The sequence below is a fragment of the Hetaerina americana genome, unplaced genomic scaffold (genome assembly GCF_022747635.1).
Source record: "Hetaerina americana unplaced genomic scaffold, ioHetAmer1.1.p SCAF_2, whole genome shotgun sequence".
Taxonomy (NCBI): Eukaryota; Metazoa; Arthropoda; class Insecta; order Odonata; family Calopterygidae; genus Hetaerina; species Hetaerina americana.
Window position 1 is genome coordinate 19,699,426 of NW_027286763.1, and position 23,804 is coordinate 19,723,229.

Consider the following 23,804-nt stretch of genomic DNA (forward strand, 5'->3'; position numbering starts at 1 on the left):
CCATCAGAGAAATAGCGGAGGACTTGAACATTGCCTATGGATCCGCCCAAGACATTGTGGTTAATGATTTGGGTTTCCGTCGTGTAGCAGCAAAGTACCTCAATTTCATGCAAAAAAGAGACCGTGTTGACGTCGCAAAAGACATGATTTGCGAGGCTGAATCCGATCCCACATTCATCAAAAGGATCATTACTGGAGACGAGACGTGGGTTTATGAGTACGACACGCAATCCAGACATCAGGCAAGTGAATGGCGTTCACCAAATGAGCCGAGACCAAAAAAACCACGTCGTTTTCAGTCAAAAAAGAAGGCAATGCTGACGGTTTTCATGGATTACAACGGTGTAGTGCATCATGAATTTTTGCCAGAAGGCCAGACAGTAAACAAAGAGTATTATTTGGGCGTTATGAGACGTTTGCGTGAAGCAATTCGCCGAAAGAGACCAGAAATGTGGGCAGAAAACTCGTGGATTTTGCACCATGATAACGCACCGTCGCACAGTGCTATCATTATTCGTAATTTTTTGACGAAAAATGCAACAAATACCATCCAACAGCCACCGAATTCACCTGATTTGGCTCCCTGTGACTTCTTTCTGTTCAATCGAGTTAAAAAACCACTACGGGGAACGCGTTTTAGCAGCCGAGAGGAAGTAATGGAAAAATCGCAGGAAGCACTGATGGACATACCGAAAACCGAATATAAAAAATGTTTCGAGGATTGGATCAAGCGCTGGCATAAGTGTGTTGCAGTCGATGGGGATTACTTTGAAGGGGACAATATAGATTTAGATGAATAAACTTGTATTTTTAATTTTCTGAATAAATTCCGGGAAATTTTTGATCAAGGTAGTATATATAGGGTTCGTCCGGAAAATAAGTGTACTGAGCTCAGGAAAAAAAATTTATTACACTTTTACATATCTTAAGCTAATATTCCTCAAAATAGGACCCTTGTGAGTCGATACACTTGTTCCAGCGGCGTTCCCATTCCTGGAACGCTCCCGCGAAGGCATCATCGGGAACCTCTCGAAGACACGTCGTCACGGCCTCTTTGACGGCGTCCAAAGTCCCGTATCGCGTTCCTTTCAAACTCCTCTTTATCTTCGGGAACAGAAAGAAGTCCGGCGGTGCCAAGTCCGGGCTGTAGGGCGGGTGCGACAGCGTTGCCACGCCGTGCTTGGCCAAGAAGTCCGACACGACAAGCGCGGTGTGAGACGGCGCATTGTCGTGATGCAGCCGCCAGATGTTTTTGATCGCTGGCCGGACGCGGGCTACTCGTTTTCGAAGCCTGTCGAGCACTTGGACGTAAAATGCAGCATTTACAGTTTGTCGTTCAGGTACAAATTCGTAGTGGACGACTCCCCTTTTGCCAAAAAAGACAATGAGCATCGCCTTGATCCGATATTTGCTCATGATGCTGCTGATGATGGGGTGTGCCACTCCGCACTTTGTCTCTTCGTCTCCGGGTCGTACTCAAAGATCCACGTCTCGTCACCCCAAACAACGTTCTCTAAAAAATGTGGATCATTTTTGCAGTGATCCGGAAGTTGTGTCGCGATTTCCAAACCATTGAGTCTTTGATCATCACTGAGCACTTTCGGCACCAACTTTGCACAAATTTTTCGCATCTGTAATTGGTGCCTAATAATCTCGTGCACAATTGTTTTTGGCACATTACACTGCTCTGCTATCATCCGAACACTAAGACGACGATCAGAGTTCAGTACATCGCGAACTTTTCGCACATTTTCGTCGGTGAGTGTCGTTGATGGGCATCCAGGCCGTGGTTCGTCGTCGACCTCTTCTCTGCCCTCCACGAACATCTTGTGCCACCGAAAGATCATGTTTCTGGACATGGCTGACTCCCCGTAAGCCTGGTTAATCATACCGACAGTTTCGGTAGACGATTTCCCAAGCTTTACCGCAAATTTGATGGAATAACGCTGCTCCAAAAACTTCGGCATCGCGTTCCGTGACGTGGGTCGAGCGTGGAGGTTCGCGTTAACAGAGCTCCTCACTACACCACAGCTCAGAGCCGACTGCCTTTTTCAGCGTCGCTTGCCAACATACCCCCCTTCCAATCGCAGCCCGTCAGAGCGGTGCTGGGCGCGCCTGGAGCGGCGGGAAAAAATCAGTACACTTATTTTCCGGACGAACCCTGTAGAAACAACTGAATGGCCTAGGGCACGATTTAATTTGTACAGGTATTTTCAATAGACGCATAAATAATTTACTTTAAATTTATTGACCAATTATTACCCAAACATATCAAAGCTTAAGGAAAATGTTTTGGGAACAAACAATTGAATGAGATTAAACTCTTAACATAGAAAACTGCTATAATGCCTACTAGGTCTCAACATTTATCGAATGATAAATATCCGATGCAATAATACATTAAGGTTGTAGATTTATGGAATCATTACTTAATGTATTCATTTAGATGTGCGTCAAATTATGTCCTCCCCCCTACAGATCTTCTTATTCCTTATTTCTCTTCCGATTATGCAATATACAGTTCTATTCTGACGTTCATTCAGACCTCTCTGGCTTCGAGGAAGTGCAGTATTTGCTGTAGTTATCTTCCACTTAGTTTCACGCCATCCCAACGAATGGATTTGGAAGAGCACTCAGGCTGTGAGACGATTGTGATTGGATAGGAAATAATCGAGAGCTGAGGTCATCTGTATTTAGTGCTGAAATACTACCGAATGATTAAACATCTTCGTGCACTATAATTACTCGCAGCATTGATGGCATTCGAGGTATGTCTGGAAAGGACCCATCCATGCAATATGTTGAGAAAAATAGACTATCTAACACAATAAGGCCTTGCTCTCCTTTGAAGTACTACCCTTGGAACCTTACACACGTATCCCAGCGTATCGTCCAATTTTTCCATACAATTGGCCAAGCCCTTTTGTGGAATGGCCATCAGCTTCCTCGTTGTATTCTGTTTTTTTCTCGTCAACGTCTAGAGTTTTGTTCGGCGGTTGTAGAGGACTTCCTCCAAACCGCAAACGGCAACCCAGGTTTTCTAAATAAGGTCATATCTGGAGATCAGTAACGGAGCTCTGGCCCTGAAACAAAGGCCCAGTTTTCCCTGTAATCGGTCGACAAGATGAGGGAGACAGAGACAAGGCAGTTGATCACCATTCAGAAAAGAGACTTAGCCGATTGTTTTGAAAAGTAGAAGAGACGCTGGGATAAGTGTGTGAGATACCATGAGAGGTAGTTTGAGGGGGATTAAGGCTTCATTGTGCTAGGTAGGATATTTTTCTCAAAATATTGTATGGCTGGATAGTTTCCGGATAGATCTCGAATGTGTACTTCGTATTTACCTCCCATCGTTCAATCATTTTCTTTTGTTTCTTCATACCTAATAGACTCAATTAAGATCTAAAAATATACGGGTATTTGGTGGGATTTTCTTCTACGTTTCTTTTTTTATTCCGTCATTGGTTATAAATGTCAGAGAAAGCATTGAATTTGTGAAATATATTACTTTAAGTAATGAGCAGCGTGAAAAGTGACGACAAGTACACCTCATTGTCAATATTTATGGAAAGATCGGAAGCCTAATTATTTAAAATTTGGAACATAGAACTCGGCGGAATGTTCTTTTCCATGCATTCACTATCCTAATGAGATTTTCACCAGTAGTCCGTACTCTTAGGATGGTCTTCCATTGATGTCATATCCAGCAGAGCATATATGTACTCACCGATCGAACTCTAACCATATGAACGATACGTTTAAGTCTATCTGGCACATAGATTTTATCGCTTTGGAATTTAAACCTCAAGAGGCCACATTGACAACTTGTTCAAAAATATCTTACTTGTAGCTTCGTTTTTAAGAGTAAACTGTGGGAAAACTGAAAAAATATTCGACTAATTTAAATAATGATGTTAAAGTCTCGCGACAACATATATTAAAATTATTCGGTCTTCTTATCTGTTCAATTCTGATATCTGTTCTAAAACACACAATCGGTGGGGAAAGAATTGAAAGAACTTCTCCAGAAGCTATTAAAATTCATTAGATAAAGCTTTGGGGTTAAGAGTTCCGATAAGGTATCTTTCTTATATACATACTGTAGATATACTTGGTCGCTTACTTGGAATCTGACGAATAAGTTAGTTGAGTCAATGTTTATTTTATTCTTAGACTCATAGCTAATCGTGCTTTATAATTTTACACGAATTAATTTGATTCTCAGAATCGATCTAATTCATGGATTCAATATATGCTTTTCCAATATTTTCAGTGCATTTCGCTTTGCCTATCACGTTTGATATGGTAGGTAAATACAAGCATTCGTGGAAATATTCATAGGATTAATTCATTATGTATATTTAGAGCTTCTGCATATTCACTGGTTAAATTCATCATCTAGCATTATTCGGTGAGTGATTATTTGAAAAGCGTTAAGCACGATGAACTCGATTCAATTTGTTTCCCGCTTGACCTCTGGCCATTTCGATGGAATATTTGTTGAAAACTAAAATAATATTTTGTTCAATAATGTTCCAGGAAAAACATTAATGGATGCAGCACTGGACTCTGAAGCAACCTTTTTAAAATGACCACTCATCATGAGCAAAGAAGTTTTTAGCCTCAAACATTTGCCGATCTCGCAAATAGCATGCTTTTAAGCACTCCATATCATTAAGTTAACCCATATTGAAATGGGGGGAAGAGATTATTTGAAAAAGGGTAATTTTCGAATTTTAGCGATCGGTATTTTTTCAGAAAAACCGCCCGCACGCTCCTTCTGACCATCTTTCCATCTACCCGCGCTGTTCACTCTCCTCAAATTAAGAAAAACATTCCACGGGTCAAACCTCCTAATTTCCTTTTGCCAGTAAACTCCAACCCTCCGATACTTAACGTATTCTCTTGTTTTGGGTATACATTTTTATTGCCCAGGAGGAGGCATGAATAGTATTATTTTTTGTTACAAAAAGGGAGGGATTTTGACCCCGAAAAAAAATTTATTCGTGTATCGTCAGCTATAGTTTAGAATTCATCCCGTGGTCGTTTAAATCCTCTACTTTCCCATGCCATGATACACACATACACACAGGCAAGCACATCTCTCCCTCTCTCCCTTCTTTTCCTGCTTTCACTTCGTCTCGTCACTCTCCCCATCCTATCCCCCAGCCTGTCCCCATTATCCCATCACTTAATAATACCTCCGAATTGTGAGCAAACGGTTGAGCAAATAATCAGAAATCGCCAATAATCCCTTTCCCTAACTCACTCAAAATATTCACACATTTCCCTGCCACTCACGCGGCTATGCGGGCAAAGGAGTGAATCCCCGTGAGGCTAGGGAATTGAAAATCTTTCGGGACAAAATACTATTCCAATTTTTATATAGGTTAGAAAATCAATCAGACGACTAGTAAGGAATTCTTGACATTTATTTCATGATGGACGATCATATTTCGTGCTTTTCCCTTATATCTCCTTCTAATCCTACGTAATGGGTTATAATTCTCTTATTTATGGCGTCTAGTTTTTACTTAGGTGTAAATGGCTACTCCACCATGAGTTAACAAATTTGGAATCCGTATGAGTAATTTCAAAGTTTAATGTGAATCCTGCGTGTTGAATCAAGATCATGCTTCAATTGTGTTGCTGAAGGTAATTTAATTAAATATTTTTTATATTTTGAGAAGAAATAAAATTGCACTTTTCAATAGATTAAATCTGTGGAAAAGTGAATATTTTCTTTTTCTCGTAATGATAAACTTCCACTACATCTCGGCTGAATCTGTTGATTATATCTTTATACATTTTGTTTACTATTTATTATTATAAGTTAATCTAACAGTTAAGGTAGGTTTTTGGATGGATACAGCGACTGAATAAAACATTTTGTGACTCCTAACAGAACACAAAATCCAGTATCCTCCTCTATATCAGATTCCTTTTCATCTCTGAGTACTTTCTTTCTCCCTTCATCCCGTCCAACATCCCTATCCTGTTCCTTCCCTTTCTTCGTTTGCCTAACATTCTCCCCTCAATTACAGTCTTCAACATCCCACTGCCGGTCAATACCCCCTTCATCCACTTTTCCTACCTCCATAGGATTTCTCCCAACTTTCTCCCTCTCTTCGCCCACCATACCAAGTTCTTCCTCATTTCTTTTCTTCTCCGTCCATTTCACCTTCTCCATTCTTCCCCAAACCCACATTTCAAAAGCCTCCTGTCTACGTCTATCCTCCTGCTTCAATGACCACGTTTCCGCACCGTACATAGCTACGCTCCATATCAAAGTTTTTACGTGTCTTTTCTTAGTATCCTCACTCAACGTCCCAGTCATCAACTCCCTCCTCCTCGTGAGAGCCTCTTTACCTAGCGCAATTCTTCTCCTTACGTCCCTACTACTTTGACCGAGTTGGTCCAGAACACCCGCCCGCACCTGTGCAGTCTGAGACATGTACAGGTTCCGGATTAGCCTCCTGTCCCTACAATCTATTCCTATTGTCTGCAATTTACTCATTAGTTTTTCCCAATTCACTGTATCAAACGCTTTTTCGAAATATACAAAACAGGCAAATACTTACTGATTGTATTATATATTCCTCTCGATTAGTGATCTCATTACTGCCATGGCCTCACGCGTACCTCTCCCCTTCCTAAACCCAAAATGATCATTATCTGAGCAATCATTTTCCCTACTCTATCCTTTTATTGATGATCTTGAGAACAACCTTAGCTTAGTGGGATATCAAACTTATTGTTCTGGAGTCCTCACAAGATGTGGCCTTTATCTTTTTCGGAATAGGAGCTAACGCTGATCTCACGAAGTTATCCGGCCAGATTCCTTCTTCATAGATACTACGAAATAGCCCATATAGCCTCTTCCTCCCACATTTTCCTAAACATTTCAGTAGTTCTGTAGGAATGTTATCCACCCCACGGCCTTATTTAGTTTCAACTCCCTTAATACCCTTTCTATCTTTTCGTCGAGCATACCTGGACCTAAGCTAATTTCCTCTACGTCATTTTCCTCTTCTATGTCTAACATTGTTGGTCTAAGTTCTTTACCATACCGTTCCTCTATATATTCCTTCCATCTCTCTTGGATATTTTCTGTGCCAACGATTATCTTACCCACCTAATCTCTAACTCATAGCATAGATCTTCCCTTCTTACTTCCCAATAAAGAATTAACCTTGCTGTACAACGCACCAATTTCACCCTTCCTCTGCAAACTTTCTATATCCTCACACTGCGTCTTCCACCATGCTTCCCTTGCCCTATTTGTTGACCGCCTCAATTTATTGTTTAATTTTTTGTACTTCATTTTTCCTATCTCTGTATTTACATTCTTCCATTTTCTCCTCTCATCCATCTTTGCAATTATCTCATCCGTGATCCATGGTTTCCTGGTCCTTTTCCGTTAACGGTTCCAATAGTGTCTTTTGCGGCTTTCGATAACCCTTTTTTGATCCTTTCTCATTTTTCTTCGTTGGTGCTAAACACTTTGCCGTACTCCATGGTTTTCTCTACAGCCCGCAGGTACTCCTTCCTTGTCAATCCATTTAACGCATCTACATTTCAAATAAGGAAAGACTGGTGAACACTTTCATATGGTGCGTAGATATTTGCGGCGCTGAAACGTGGTCATTGAAGCAGGAGGATAGACGTAGACTGGAGGCTTTTGAAATGTGGGTGTGGAGAAGAATGGAGATGGTGAAATGGACAGAGAAGAAAACAAACGAGGAAGTACTTGGTGCGGTGGGCGAAGAGAGGGGTTTGTTGGGAGAAATCCTGTGGAAGCAGGAAAATCGATGAAGGGGGTATTGACCAGCAGTGGGATGTTGAAGACTGTAATAGAGGGGAGAATGTTGGGCAAACGAGGAAAGGGAAGGAAAAGGATTGAGATGCTGGACGGGATGAAGGGAGGAAGGAAGTACTCAGAGATGAGGAGGTACTTCATGTAAAGTAGGTTGCTGGATTTTGTGCCCCAGGGCCTCAGGGTGTGCTTACGGTCGGAATTGGCGGTATCCACCCACGTCTCTACGGCCAAATGGTCGCTGTGCGTCCCACCGTTCTCCCCCGTACACGAATCTTGATCTCTCGCCCTCCGTTCTACTTTGCTCCCATTTGGCTACTCATGTCCACTCTCCGACCTCGCCCCCTTCAGAGACCTCCTCGCACTCTCAGACCATCCATTTTCCGGGGAAACCCTACTCACATCCCTCCTCTCCTCCTTCCGTTGCCTCCGCACCATTAACCTTTCTCCACTTTCTCCCTCTGTCTCTTTCTCATCCGTTGTCAAGATGCATGGAGCAGTCAGTTTATCTTCAGCCAAAGCGCTTTGTGTATATGATGTTCAATATTTTTAATTGAATAAATAATTAATTCGCTATCCAATTTTTTATTTGTTCCAATTTATTTCTTTTGTATCAATCTTCACTACGTCTTTCGTACTTTTTTCTGCCGACTCCTAGTATATTTTTCTTATCGTCCCGATTAATACTTCTACATTCCATTATCTCTACCTTCTTCCCTGTTTTAACCTCTTGAATCTAACGTAGCGATGCATGAGTACTTAATTACGATCTGAATCTGTTTCCTATCCGGGGAAACTGTACGAATTAATCACGCTGTTCCTATGTCTGCGCTAACTTTTTTAATATAATTGAACTGATATTTTTTTCCGAATCATCAAGAATTTTCCATGTGTTGTAAACTAAGTGTTCCATATAATTAACACCTCTCTCCCGCAGAACTCTATTGCTTTCTTCCCGCAGTATTTTCTTATTCCTAAACCATAGTAACCTACCTCTCTACCTTTGCCCACCGTTACGCTTTAAACTCATTCGGCCCCATTTCTATCCATTGTTTCCTTCCACGAACACCCGCGATCACAGGCCCTGGAATACATCTACATCTACATAATATCCCGCAAGCCGCCGCAAGGGCGAGTGGTTTGTTGGACACCACCCGTCAAAGAGAATCGAACCACATGAAAACCTACATCCATGGAAGCGTATATATTCATTCAAAATCTTCTCAAACCACGCGCATGCAAACACATGTACATATACAGGTATGTGTCCTCTAATCAATGGGATACCTTATCGATTTCTTTTTTCCTATGATTTGTTGGTGGTATGTAAACCAGAGCAATGGCCATATTCACTCGTTATGCTCTTACATTTACCAAAACTATTCTATCGGCTGCTTTCTCTATGTTTGCTACGCTTTTTTTTATCTTTTATTTAATAAAGTTTCCACGCCTCACTGGCTCTCTTCCGCGCTGCGTGAATTATCTTTTACCTGCTTCCTATCCTTCGAACTATCTGGCTTGGGTGATCCTACCAGGGACTATTTTCATTGCTCTCGCCAGGACAGCTCTAGGAGTCATCAGAACGCACAAGCTCTTCTACTTCCCTTCTTTCGTCATATACTCTTTCGAAGTGATAATTTTAGATGCAAATCCATGCTGGTTTACTCAAACGAAATATCATTTATCCCTCTTTTTCATTCAAAAATGACCGACGACTAATCCTAAATTTTGATCAATAGTCAAAGCATTATCCGTTCTTTTGCTCCTGCGAACTTGGGTTTCTCCTTAATTACCACTGGCAATCGTACGTAAAGCGCGATAATATTTTGCATCACATGTACTTTTCTCCCTCCCTCCAAACTTCCTCCACTCTTCTTTGAACTGGATGGTTCAACTGCCCTGCACTATCAATGGACTTTCACCTTAGCCCGTCATATATGCTTAACGACATCTGAAATGTTAAAAAGCCCGTTTTTTCAAATTTGCTAATGGTTTTTCGAATTCAAGTTTAGTTTTTATTTTGTCTGGTCTACGTACCTCGTCATCGACTTTTTAAATGGACTTCGCTCGGCGGCGGTGCTTGGTTAGGAAGAAGTACCGGTAGGAAGAAGTGCTCATAGCACGAGGGGTTACAAGGATCGCGACACGCATTCACCTATCATGTAATTTACCAATGGGATATAAGGTAGTGAGAGTCCCATGAGAATAACTTAGCTGAATTGAGCAGAATGAATGAATCTATTGGAGAAAATAGGAGTAGATTGAAGGGATAGGACACTTATTCTCAAACAATGACTCACACTATTCAGGTGCGAGTGGAGAGTCGGGATGGACAGTGTCAGGAAAGAAGGTGCCCATTTTCACCTATGTTGTTCAACACACATGAGGAGGTAACGGTTTAAGAGGTATGGAAAGAATCGGAGGTAGGTATGAAATTCGGCGGGGAATTCATAAAATCATGTTTGCAAATTATAAAGCATTAGTCAGCCAAGGAGTTACAATTATTGCTAATCAAATTACAAAATAAGTGTTCTAGGTATAATATGTGAATACATGTAAACAAAACACACGTATGGATTTTGTGAAAGAGGAAAGCTAATCTGTATGTTAAAATAGACAATTAGAAACTAGAACAACTAAAGAATTAATGAATGCAAAATTAATCAATTCGCGCATTCAGTGAACATTTGTTTTCACCAAGTAGAGCCTGAAAATATAGAATTCATAGGATAGAGATGTTGGACGGAATGAGGAAAGGGTGGCAGTATGCTGAATTAAAGACAGGCTTGTTGTGTCGGCTGTCAGGTCGTGTTTTGTTAAGGGGAGTAAGTAAATATATAGCGTTGTACCCGTACATAGGCTGCGTCATAGAATTTTTTCATTTTTAAATAGGTTAATTTACCCGACTATTCTGCCCTATGGCTGGAAAACTAATTATATAGAAATAAGTATTCTTTTGGTGCTAAAGTAAACCCACAGGCGGAAGTGGTAAAAAAGTCCTATCCCGAATATTTTACATAAAATGACGAAGGGTAATGTGAACCCTGCACAAACCCTAAATTTACGGTTTCATTAATATTTTTTGGTAGATGATATATATTATGTAATTTAAAAACATTGTATTTGTTTATATGCTTTCTACATAAAACTGTTAATATCCTATAGTTTGCATGAAAAGCGTGAGGTGGAGCACTTTCGAGCTACGGTGATGGAAAAAGAAGCAGTCTTCCACGAAGGTTATTAATACTATTATTATTATCATCACCGTAAAAGGAATTAGCATTCACGGCGAAAAATCTTGTAATTTTGAGTTTGGAGTTTCATTTTTTTCTCTAAAGTAAGGAGATGGAGTTTTGTTGTCACAGATGCTCTTTAGATTGTTTAGGCGTAATACTTGCCCCTACTAGAGTTTCCTCACCTCTTTATCGGCGAAGTTAAAGTGCAGAGCAAACCCTAGGATCTTTTTCGTGTAAATACAAATAGTTTATTTGGTAAAGCATCCATTTACGGATTAAAGGAGTTGGTTGCAGTACAGTTACATTACTCTGAACTGCGTTATCAGGGTTTTGTCCTTGTTTTTGACTTATGTTTTTTTTCTTCTTCTACAAATGAAAATTCTTAGCAATATATCCATTTTGAGAGCTATAAGGCTTTGATTGAGAGACTTTTGATAAAATGGCTGTCATAGTATTATGGCATTCATAGTATCAATGGCCCAAAGGACCATTTTCACGTGAGCCTCTGCTAGTGACCAAAGGTCAATACACATTAGAGTTACAATGGGTATGACATCACGACCGGAAGTGAACTTTAATAATTTATGGGGAATTACTTTTAAAATGTTAGTTACGCAGACTGAGAGTTAACATACCAATTTTTACGTTAAACAAGATCCCTTTGAGTAGTATTACTTTCGAATACATCACCCATACTAATGTAATTAGTTTCTATAGAAAATTATAGTCAATTTAGTGCAGAGTAAGCCGTGGTAGTACAGGGAGTCAAGCATTGGACTACTAATCGGAGGGCCCGGGTTCGATTCCCGGGTCCACCTCTGAGCACCGTCACCTTCACCCGAGCTGTGTGATTTTTCGAATACTGGAAATTCCTGGGAAACCTTGCCGGCACAGGAAAAGGAACTGACCTCCCTACCCTGATATGTGGATTTCACACGCTGTTGAGCTTAGTACTGAGCGAGCTCTACCCTCACCTATCAAATCAACCTACCGGTAGATAAGTGTTTTTTTGTCACCGAAAAAAATAATTTGAGAAGTTTTAAAGTAAGTTCACATACGATATACTCCATGGCTCCTCCTGTAATAACTTTGGGATTCCCATAACGAATATTACCACTTACTTCCATTGATGCCACCACTAGGCTGTGTCTTAAAGGGAAAGAAAATTAAATCTTTTTATACATCGCTTTACCTTAAGCTCCCCTTAGTTCTCATATGGATGAAATGCTAACATTTTAAGTTTGTTAAAGTTGGTTCAAAAAAGGGGGCGATTCATCGAAATCATCCTTCATTGAATCCCTCCAACTTATTTGAATTTTATCATTGCTCCGGGATCTATTTCCCAATCCCTCATTAACGACGTTTAATGCGACAACATTTCGTCCTGAATACCTCAGATTAACTGATAGCCGAAGAAAGGCAAATCGTTTCGCTCTGCTTGCTTCGAATGTTCATTATCGCCGGCGCATTATCTAAAATAATTCGGATTTTCCGCTCCGACGGTTCTTCCCCGCCATGGCCGATGTCTGTCATCGAGTAATCAGTTTACCTTCTCGATGACACCAAATCCGTCCTAACTCGGGCGTTAATGCTCACCAAAACTAATATAAAAGACTCTCCATCTCCCTTTTTCTCATAACCACCCCCCTCCAACACTTACGTCCTTCAATATACATACATTTCCAGGGCCTTCTCACCCCCTCTTAGAATCCCACCCTGTCCATTATCCCTACCTCGGCTTCCCTCCTCCGGTCTCCATCCGTATCTCCGATTCAAACCCTCCACAAACGCGGCCGCCACCCCCCTGTCCTCGTCTTCCTGCCGCCCCTGTCTCCCTCCGCCGCCCCTCGTGAAATCCCGCTTAGGATAAAAAAATAATTATAAAATACCGCCCCTTCATCCCATAAGTCATCACCCATATATCCTCGAATTTACCTCCCGCCCTGCGCTCGTCCGCTTCCCCTCCCATGACTCTCGCCCTCCTCCCCCTCTTCTCCTCGCCCTCCCCCCCAAACCCGCAACCCCCTCCCGACCACCACCACCCTCCGCGCCCGCACGCTCGACTGACTGCCACGTCCGCTTTCGCATTACTAATGCATGCACGCATTTCGGGGAGGGCGGCGTGCTAAGGAGGGGTCGGGGTGGGAGCGGCGGTGCAATGCTTTCCGCGAGTGTGTGTGTGTGTGGCTCGAGGGGGCGAAAGAAGGGGCGAGCGGGCTAGCAGGAAAAGGGGGCCAGAATGGGGGGGTGGGGAATTTGAAGGGCATGGGGTTGTTTCGTGGCCGATGGGAGGAGGAGGAAAGGGACAAAGCGGACTCGTTTCCCGCGAGGAGGTGGGGTTGCGCCCCGAGTGATCTGAGTCGGGGAATTGAAGTGGGGGGGAATGTAAAAGGGGGTTTGGGGCGGTCTTGGATGGATAAGGTTGGAGGGACTGGAAGATCGGTGAATTCCGCCCAAGGAGCGAGTGACTGAAATGGTAGGGAGGCGTTGGTGGGCGGGATGGGGTCGTTATGGGTCCGAAGGGGGTTTCGTAATTGAAAAACAATTGAATCATTCGGAAAATAAATAGGAGAGTGATGTGGGGAGGGGTCGAAGGTACGTCGGGGAGAGCCTGGGGTGGGCGTTTTATAGGATAGGGAAGGTGTCCAAGGGGATGGTGTGGCTGGAGAAAAAATGAGGAGGACGTATTCATACATATAGATTTGCACGTGTGCTGAGTAGGGGAGTGAGGGATCTTGGGACCGCCAGGCATGGGAATTGAATCGGGGCAGGGGTGTCCGTGCATTTGCGATGCCAGAGACTCGCATTCGCTCCTCGAGTCTGGATCATACCTGTATCCCCATGGAAAATCCGCCAGCCTTTGCCAAATGTCAGCAAGTGGGTGGGAAAAGATGAAGACGGAAAATCTTTATCCCTCCTCATTTTACGAGAGGAACTATACTACTGCAATTCATTAAATTACAAATATAAGATTGAATGTTCCATCAAAAACGGAATTGCATCATGAAAAAAGATGAGAGTTCAACTAGCCGCATAGGCGTTTAGAAGCCTCGCTCAAATCAAGCTTGACGAAAGGATCGCAATTCTTGCGGAATATCAGATTTAATATGAAAATCGAGAATCAAACAATATTTTTGGATTATAGTAGTAGTGGTGTAAAGGATCAAATCCTCGCAATGCTACCATCAATATTTTGATACGCAATTTTAGTTATTGCAGATCAGAATGTTCTCGGGTAAAGCTGTCTGTCAGATAAATTTCACATTTTATTTATATTTTATAAACATTATCAATGGATGAGGTACTTTTTGTATAAAGGCATCACCTTGGACTAGTAGTCATCAATGCTGTAATTTTTGCTCATTTTTGCTGGAGTTAGTAACGTATATTCCTGCAGGGTTCGTCCGGAAAATAAGTGCACTGACTCCTGGGCTGGGCGCGCCGCTCCAGGCGCGCCCAGCACCGCTCTGACGGACTGCGATTGGAGGGGGGTATGTTGGCAAGCGACGCTGAAAAAGGCAGTCGGCTCTGAGCTGTGGTGTAGTGAGGAGCTCTGTTAACGCGAACCTCCACGCTCGACCCACGTCACGGAACGCGATGCCGAAGTTTTTGGAGCAGCGTTATTCCATCAAATTTGCGGTAAAGCTTGGGAAATCGTCTACCAAAACTGTCGGTATGATTAACCAGGCTTACGGTGAGTCAGCCATGTCCAGAAACATGATCTTTCGGTGGCACAAGATGTTCGTGGAGGGCAGAGAAGAGGTCGACGACGAGTCTTCGAGAGGTTCCCGATGATGCCTTCGCGGGAGCGTTCCAGGAATGGGAACGCCGCTGGAACAAGTGTATCGTCTCACAAGGGTCCTATTTTGAGGAATATTAGCTTAAGATATGTAAAAGTGTAATACATTTTTTTTCCTGAGCTCAGTACACTTATTTTCCGGACGAACCCTGTATCACTCGTATGTTCGAAGGAAGCAGCATGTTGCTTTAGTTTATTTTGAATTCCATTTAGCCATCTTTATCACATGTTAATTGCTGAAATCGTTTTTCGCTTTTATCAAAATGCCTTTCCTAATTTAGTTTAAGGAGGGAGATTATTATTATTACTATAAGGTCATTCAGCCCACCAGAGTCCAAGTCAATACCTCAGATTCAGTCTGAGCGACCTTCAAATCTATTACACTCGCTATGTTGTTACTAACGACCGAATTCACCTAGACGAGGGGTCAAAAGTCGCTAAATGTCCTGACGACCGGTAGCACTCAGCAGAATACTTCATTTTAATGACTGAGCCTATAAGAGTAAGCTCTTGAGTAAAAATTGGAAATAATAATTCTATAATTATGGGGCTTGATGTAAGTGCCCAAACTGAAGTATTGAAGGTAGACTTTCTTGCCTTGTAAATATTGGGTCGGCCAATTGCAGTGGTGGAATTTACATGTAGTAGACTTCACTTGTTCATAAACACCGTCTTCACCACAACTTTGCTTGGTTGACTCCAAAGTATTTTTCGTCTCAGTTTGAGAATCGCATTTGGGGGGTATGTAGAACAGGATGCTGGAAAGGGGAGAAGCGAGAAAGAGTTATTCCTCTGGGAATCTTCCCAACAGAATTCAAGAAACAGCCCACCAGGGGGCGTCTTTAAGATCCCTTTCCCCCTTCTTCACCCCTATTCCCTCCGCCGATGACTTCAGAGCCGAAAGGAATTGAGATAGATGGGGGGTTTTAGTGGATGGGTGTAGAGTTAGAGGGGGAGGGAGGGAAGAGGGGTAGAAGGAGGGGCAGGCGGCGGCTAGAGGAGGCGAGTGGGGGTGTGAGAGCGCGGCTCAGGGTAAGGTTGGCCCCTAGGGATCGGGGGTGTAGGTAACTTACCGGAGCGTGAAGGGAAAATTAAATTTGTAGGATCTACATTTTTCAGCGTGTTTGCATTTTTATTCCTTTTGCTCCTATCCCTCTGTCCCCAGAACACCCCTCCTTGTCCAGGGTTACCAAACTTGGCACATTCAGCCTCCTTAACGCTCCTTTGGCACAGCCTTGAGTAATATTTTTGGTTCGTGGAACAGGATGAGAATTCTCGAAAAAGAGGGGTGGCAGGAAACACCCCAATAAAAAATTTGTATCGATTCATTCTTTGGCTGTAAATATGACATCACTCTGGCTGCCATTGCACCTGAAATGACTTTTATTTTCCTATTTTTTTTAGATATTCCCGTAATAATTGAGGTTAAATTATGTCTTTCAGAAAACACTATCGATATAAATAAAAACATCGTCCACATTTAATTAATTTTCTTCACCCATTGAACCGTTGATTGGAACCATTTAAAATCAACTTTGAAAGCAATATGAATGTAATACACACATTTTCTCATGTCCTGCACATTAACTCTGGTAGGTGCATCTTTCGTGAGGGAGTGAAGTGGTGTCATGGTGCAAAATAAGAGGGGAAGGCTCAGTATCCTTTTATAAGACCTAATTGAGATCCTGAACGAAATGCTGGTCACACAATACGAGTATATCCCTAAACACCATGAGATTTGTGAACCCTGGATGCTAGTCATCCCATGCCATTACTCCTAATAAGTCATCTCTGACCGCCGATCTCCTTCGCGCTTTTAACATCCTTAACTCCCCATTTACCCCTCACCCTGCTCAAGTCTATATTTTTAACAACGTTTAGTAAGGAGTTATTCTCCTTTTTTCTGCTGTTGTTTTCATATCTATCTCACCAAGTGAATGAGAGTCTTACGTGAGGTCTAAATGCGAGAGTGGGGAGATGGGGGAGGGAAGGGGTAATAAGGGGAGAGGATGGTGGCATAGCATGTCGGGAGTACGTGAGTGGACGATTGTTGAGTAGAAAAGGTGGACACTCCGATGTAAAGCTCCTCCTGGATGACTGGATGATCTACTTTGTTTCGGTCATTTTTATATGCTGAACATTTACGATTGTTTTTTTATTATTGAAATTAAAAAATCTTCTTTGTTCACATAGTAACAAAACTAATCAATACTTTCGGTATTTCAATTTAGATAATTATTTCCGGGAAAATATATACTTTCTCCATGAAATGAGAATTAAATTCTTGGTTAGGTAAGCAAATACGCAAAACCTCCTCATTTGGTAGTGAAAAAACTTGAAATTTCGTCTTTTACCAATGAAATCATGAACCTTATTTGGATATACTCAAATTCAATAAAAAAGATCATTTTTAGGATAGGTACATTTAGAAACCTCCGATCCATTTAATTAGACAGTGAATATAATATTTGCAAAGAAAATAATAAATTTCAGGCTTAGATAATTATTAAATACATAGCTCATGTTGAATGTAAAAAAATGAAGAGGAAAGTATCTGATGCTCGGGCATTATTTTGTGACGAAATAATTCCATACTTTTTCACTCCATTTGAAATTCATTCCCCTCCTTTGTAAGCATTAGTACCATGGTTACACCTATGATGCCATTTTTTCCTGAACCTTAATTGGACTTAAATATTTTTTAAAAAAGTCACTTGATATATGTGAAATCTTCTCCTTTTAATCCTCTTTTGTGCGCACATTTGCCGGCCCTCGCCTCAAGGAGCAATGAAGAGAGGATTTCACGTAGAAGGCGAATGGGGAATAAGAAAGAAGAGGGTCTACGCTTTTCAAAGGCCGGAAAATGTGATGTGGATAATATTATTAACTCTGGAAAAATAGGAAAAAATAAAGACAGACAGCTGTTACCATTGACACATTTGGCAAACAATTATGCGTCAAATTTTCATGCGGTGGTTACAGTAAAAATATTCTTCAGCAAAAATTTTAATTTATTAGTAACTTGAGGAAATGATCTTTCTTACAGCATTGACCCCCTTGTTATCTAAATTTCATTTCGAATATATATTTTAGATCCCCTAAGAAAAGAACCGATGGTATTAAAATCAACGGAATCGTCATAAACAATTTGAGGATGGTTCTTTGTCAACTAATGCTGTTCTGCTAGACTGAAGGTGGAAGATCCTATCTGCAGTGACAGGTTATGACATCTCGGCCATTTTGAGATTATGACTGTTTACTATCTGCCTATAGCTTTCAAGAACGTCAATTGCGACCACCAGTGGAACTACGATATGGCGGGAAATTCGAATTGAAATTTGTCCGGATTTAAGCGCTGCATCCTGTTATTTAGAAAGGGATTTTAAATCAACGTTAAAAAACAATTGTCTATTGGTCACAATACAGCGTTATCCAAGTTGGGGACGACCCGAAGCAGAGAGACGATTCTTATAGACTGCCACGTAAAAGAAAACATAGACTGAGCTCAGGATATTAAATGCAGAATAGAGCACTCAAGAATCACTCTTCAAAAGATGAGAAGATTCGTAGCTAACATATCTTTGCCGATTCCTGTGCCCATTCTAATCCTGAGATGCTCTTAAGCGCTCTCTCGTGCGGCTTGGACGCTTACTTAAGGCGCAAGAAGTCAAGCCAACCGAAATGGGGAACTAATTTGGAATCTTGAAGAAGAGTTAATAATATACGGGCGCTGATGGTATCAAAAGACGAATAATTTAGACAGCGTAATCAGTAACGGCAAACATAAAGTCTTTCTGTCATTGGTCATTGTTCAGGGAGAAGGCAACTATGGTCCACGTCAACGCAAAACAGCATGGCTCAAAACCTTACATCAATGGCTTGAATGAAGTGCGTCGGCAATATTCAAGGGAGTAAATTATGAAATGAAATAGTCTTCATGATTGCCAATATTCTTGGAAGAAGCGGCATCGAAAGAGGAAGAAGAATGACATTGAAAAATCCTTTAAATTGTAAACAATCAGGGAGGAAGGATTGAGGAGGGGGAAGGGAATTCGAAAAATGGAGAGGAGAGTCCCTCTAGGGGGGGGGAGTGAGGAATGGATGGGTGAGGAGGGTTGGGGTTGAATAGGGGAGGGGGGTGAGAGAGGACGCGTGGCCAACTCCGCAGTGTAGAAGGGCGAGGTTTGTTGGGGAAGTTAGGCGAGAAAGAGTTGGGAGGGGTGCAGTCAGCCCTGCGAGTCGAAAAAGAAAGGGTTTTGCGAGGGGGAGAGAAAAGGCGACCGAAGGAAAGTGGGGATGGAAGTTGTGGGGGAGAGATTAGTGCGGAAGGGTGTGCGGGGAGGGCGGGGGAAGGGAGTCCGGGGTTGGTTGTGTGCGCACGCGGACGTATATTTGTCGGGGTGAGGAGAGAACAAGTTTGTCCGTGGCTATTCTGGTGGAAACTCGACGTCATGCAAAATGGAAAGGCTCTGGAGGGATAGCGGAAGGAGGGCTTAGTCAGTCTTGGGCGGGTGGGGGGGGGGAAAAGGGCTAGGAGATGGAGAGGATGACTACGAATTGGTGCACATGCATGCATGTACGTATGTACATTGGTGCGGTGACATTTACGAACGACAAAATTTTATAAAATTACATACGTGTGTAGAAAGTCATATGCTTAAAGCGGTAGAAACAGCCATGGAATGTCAGGTGAAACTTGAGAAAGGCACGTTATAACAGATTTCCTCAACATTTATTAAAATAAAAGTATAAAATGCGCGGAAAGAATGAAATCGGTTCGAACATCATGGATGATTATGATGGTAAAACCTAGAAGATAGTAAGGGTGAATATAGTAGCAAAGAAATTTAAAAGAAAAAAATGGCACCTCATAGATGTGTTAACGTATCTAATGTAATAATATGTAATCGATCTTCCCTCTGGTGGTTGAATTGGGAAATCAATTTGAACCCGAGATGCACAATATTTTGAATGGAAGGAATGGGTTCGTAGCACCAAAAGGCATTGCGAAATCCGCTGATTCTGTAGAAAAATTATAATTGTAGGAAAGACTAAAGGTTTTACGTATGCAAGTTATGCATGGTAATTACTAGTACTTCGTGAGCTGTATTATATTTACAAGTAAATGTGATCATAGAATGTCACTAAATGCCCACATGTGTGAACGCAAATATTTAAGGAAAGGTTCAGTTCAATATGGGTCCAAGTATAAGTTATATTATTATTTATTCGCATGCACATGCCAATGTTTTTCAAGGATATGGAAATGAAAAGTGAGAGACAAGCAAGGGGAAATGTTGGTTATTAAATTTTCTACGAGGTCAAAATAACTGACAACGTATAAATTACTTTAATTACTAAATCAGTTTCAAGCCTCGCTTATAGTGATTAAACTCGGGTAGAAAACATGGAATGGTTCAGATACACGGAGTAGCATTAGTACTGTCCGTCAAAATAAGGAAATAAGAAGCGGTTATGCATTTAAGCGCACCTTAACTGGATAACCATTTATTTACATATGCTCTCATTGATGAAATTGTTCAAAACAATATTAATTTTCACTAACTCTTTCTTGAATAAGCTAAAAAGAGCAGATTTTCCCAATGCAATACCAATGAAATGAAATACCTTGCATTTACAGTTCCATCAGTTCGGGATGCGTTTATTGGAAGCAAGTCGTATTACTTAAAACTGATCCATTTGCAGAATTTTTAAAATGAGGCAAATTAAAAGATAATATAATGTAGAAGGCAATATGAATTATAAATACATATAATATATAATGGAAATTTAATATATATATGTATATATATATATTATATACCTATATATATAAATATATTTATTTATATTTATATATATTTGTATATATTTATGGGTGTGTAGAAGAATGGAGAAGGTGAAATGGACCGAGATGAAAACAAACGAGGAAGTACTTGGTATGGTGGGCGAAGAGAGGGGTTTGTTGGGAGCAATCCTATGGAGGCAGGAAAAGTGGCTGAAGGGGGTATTGACCGGCAGTGGGATGTTGAAGACTGTAATTGAGGGGAGAATGTTAGGCAAACCAGGAAAGGGAAGGAACAGGATAGGGATGTTGGACGGGATGAAGGGAGGAAGAAAGTACTCAAAGCTGAAGAGGGACCTGATGTAAAGTAAGATGTTGTGTTTTGCTAGGGGTCACAAATTGTTAAATTAGTAATTTTGTCCATCCAAAAACCTACCTTAACCGGTAGATTACCTAATAATATATGCATATATATACACACATATATGTATATACGAGGGTCATCCGGAAAGTAGTACCCGTTCGTGAAATAAAGACACAAAAGTAAATATTAACAAACATAAAAAATTTTATTTGAAAGAGGATACTTTAAACTACTTCTCAACATAATCTCCAAGCAAATTAAGGCATTTGTCATAACGTGTGACAAGTTTCTGTATTCCTGCTGCATAGTCCTTCGCCGCCAGCTCATTGAGATACGCGAGGGACCCATCTTGCACAAATTTTTGCATAATGCAGATGGTGTTTAACAATTTCATGAACAATTGTTCGAGAAACATTGGGAAAATGCTCACAGATGTCATCAATTGTGACGCGCCGATCGTTCCTCACGAATTCGTCAACTGAGCTCACCAGTTGGTCTGTAATGACAGACGGTCTCTCCGAACGCTCATCGTCGTGTGTGTTCCCCCTCCCCATGTTGAAGTTGCGACACCACCGCCGAACAGACGACTCGTCCATTACATTGTCTCCATACACCTCCTTTAATTGGCGATGAATATCACATGGGCGAACGTTTCTTGCATTGAGGAATTTAATCACTGCCCTCACTTCACAACTGGCGGCGTTCTCAATTTTTTTAAACATTGTAAACAATCACAGAAACAACACAGGCAATGCTAGCGTCACGCAACTTGGCTCAGAGAAGGCAGACAAGCCACTGAAGCTATCTGACCTCGTCCAGCGGCTACTCGCGTCGTCAGCACTTCATGCGGCACGAACGAGTACTACTTTCCGGATGACCCTCGTATATACAGATATACGAGTATATACAATGATACAGGGATGCACTCAAAAGTGGTAGGACTGATTTTTTTACAAGAATTTTATTGACGAAATACTTACATCGACTTAATAATCTTCAAAGTATGCTCCTTGAGCTGCTACACACTTAGTATATGGTTGCTCCCATTCCCCGTACGCCCGCTGGAAATATTCTTTGGGGATGCCATTGATGACCCTCGTCGAAGCCTCTTGAACGGCCTTTATCGAGTCAAAACGTCGTCCCTTGAGCTGTCTTTTCATCAGGGGGAAGAAGAAGAAGTCCGGTGGAGCCAGATCGGGAGAATAGGCCGGGTGGGTCAACGTTGCAACGCCGTATTTGGCCAGGAGCTGCATGACGACGAGCGCGCAATGGCACGGCGCGTTGTCATGATGAAGCACCCAGCAGTTTGCGATGGGCGGTCGGACTCTTTTCACGCGTTCTCGGAGGCGGGTGAGCACCTGCACGTAAAAGTTCGCATTCACAGTCTCCCTTGGTGGGACAAACTCCTTGTGAACGACTCCATGACGGTCGAAAAACACAATCAACATCGTTTTGATTTGCTCATGCGAGCCTTTTTTGGACGTGGGGACGCGGAAGTGTGCCATTCCTCGGATTGTCTTTTCGTTTCGGGGTCATATTGAAAAACCCATGTTTCATCACCAGTTATCACATTGTCCAAACAATTTTCATCTCGGTGCAAATTGGCTAACACTTCTTCGGGAATGCGCACACGCGTTGCCTGTTGGTCGACACTCAGAATTTTCGGCACCATCTTGGCGCACACCTTGCGCATGGCCAAATCCTGTGAAATAATGCCTTGGACGTTGGATGCAGACAGACCCAACTGGTCTGCAATTTCTTCGCTGGTTAAGCGTCGGTCTGTGTTCAGCAGTGTCCTCATTCCTGTCGGTTCTTGTCGTCGACGGCCGTCCGGAGCGATGGTCGTCTTCAACGAGCTCCCTACCCTCTTTAAACCACTTGTGCCACTCAAATTCTGTGGAACTACTTAAGACAGTGCCCCCATAAGCCTGCTTGATGATATCGAGGGTCTCAGTTGCCGTCTTCCCGAGTTTCGCACAAAACTTCATGGAATAACGTTGCTCTAAATTCAGATTCATTTTGTTTTTCGACGCGGACCAAAAACTTGCTTCACTAAAAACGGTGTCCTCAGTCAACGACAGCCCGCAGGCGACTGAGGTTGGTGTCGATCTGTTGCTAAGAGCCCCCTCCACCTTACCCTGCCAGGCTGATCCCCCTCCACCGCTCCGTTCGCGCCAGAGAAAATCAGTCCTACCACTTTTGGGTGCGACCCTGTACTTGTTCAAATTTAAAAATCCATCATTTTTCAAACAGTTAGTCAGAAGCTGAAATTAAATCTCTCTCGTACAAAATGAGAAACATGATGATCCTTTGTCGCAAAATGAAAATATACATTACAGAAATCAAATTTAGAAAATTACTGAGAAAACTGATGTACTCTAAAATAAAAAATTGGATTTTGGCAAATTGAAGAATCTATTCCTGTGAGTATATTTCCTCCATACAAGTTCTCTCTCTCTCGTAGTTCAATCATATCTCCTAAGTTATATAAAAAGTAAACGTTTTACTTTCATTTTTGACGCTTTTCATTATACGTAGCTCACGGACGCCATTTTCATAAACCCCAATCCCAGGCTAAGCCCCAGTCACGCGCTTACACGCGATGGAGCGATCATTGCTGTTAAATGTGCTCACGGTCCCTTAAATATAATCAACAGTACTCATGCGAAAGTCGACTTAACTTATTAAAGTGCACACGAGTAGTAGTGAATAATAAGAATCCCAGATCATAAATGGAAGACATGGTGCACCGTTTAAAACGTCTTCCGACTGCGTAGAGATAGGAGAGACTGAGCTTTAATGGG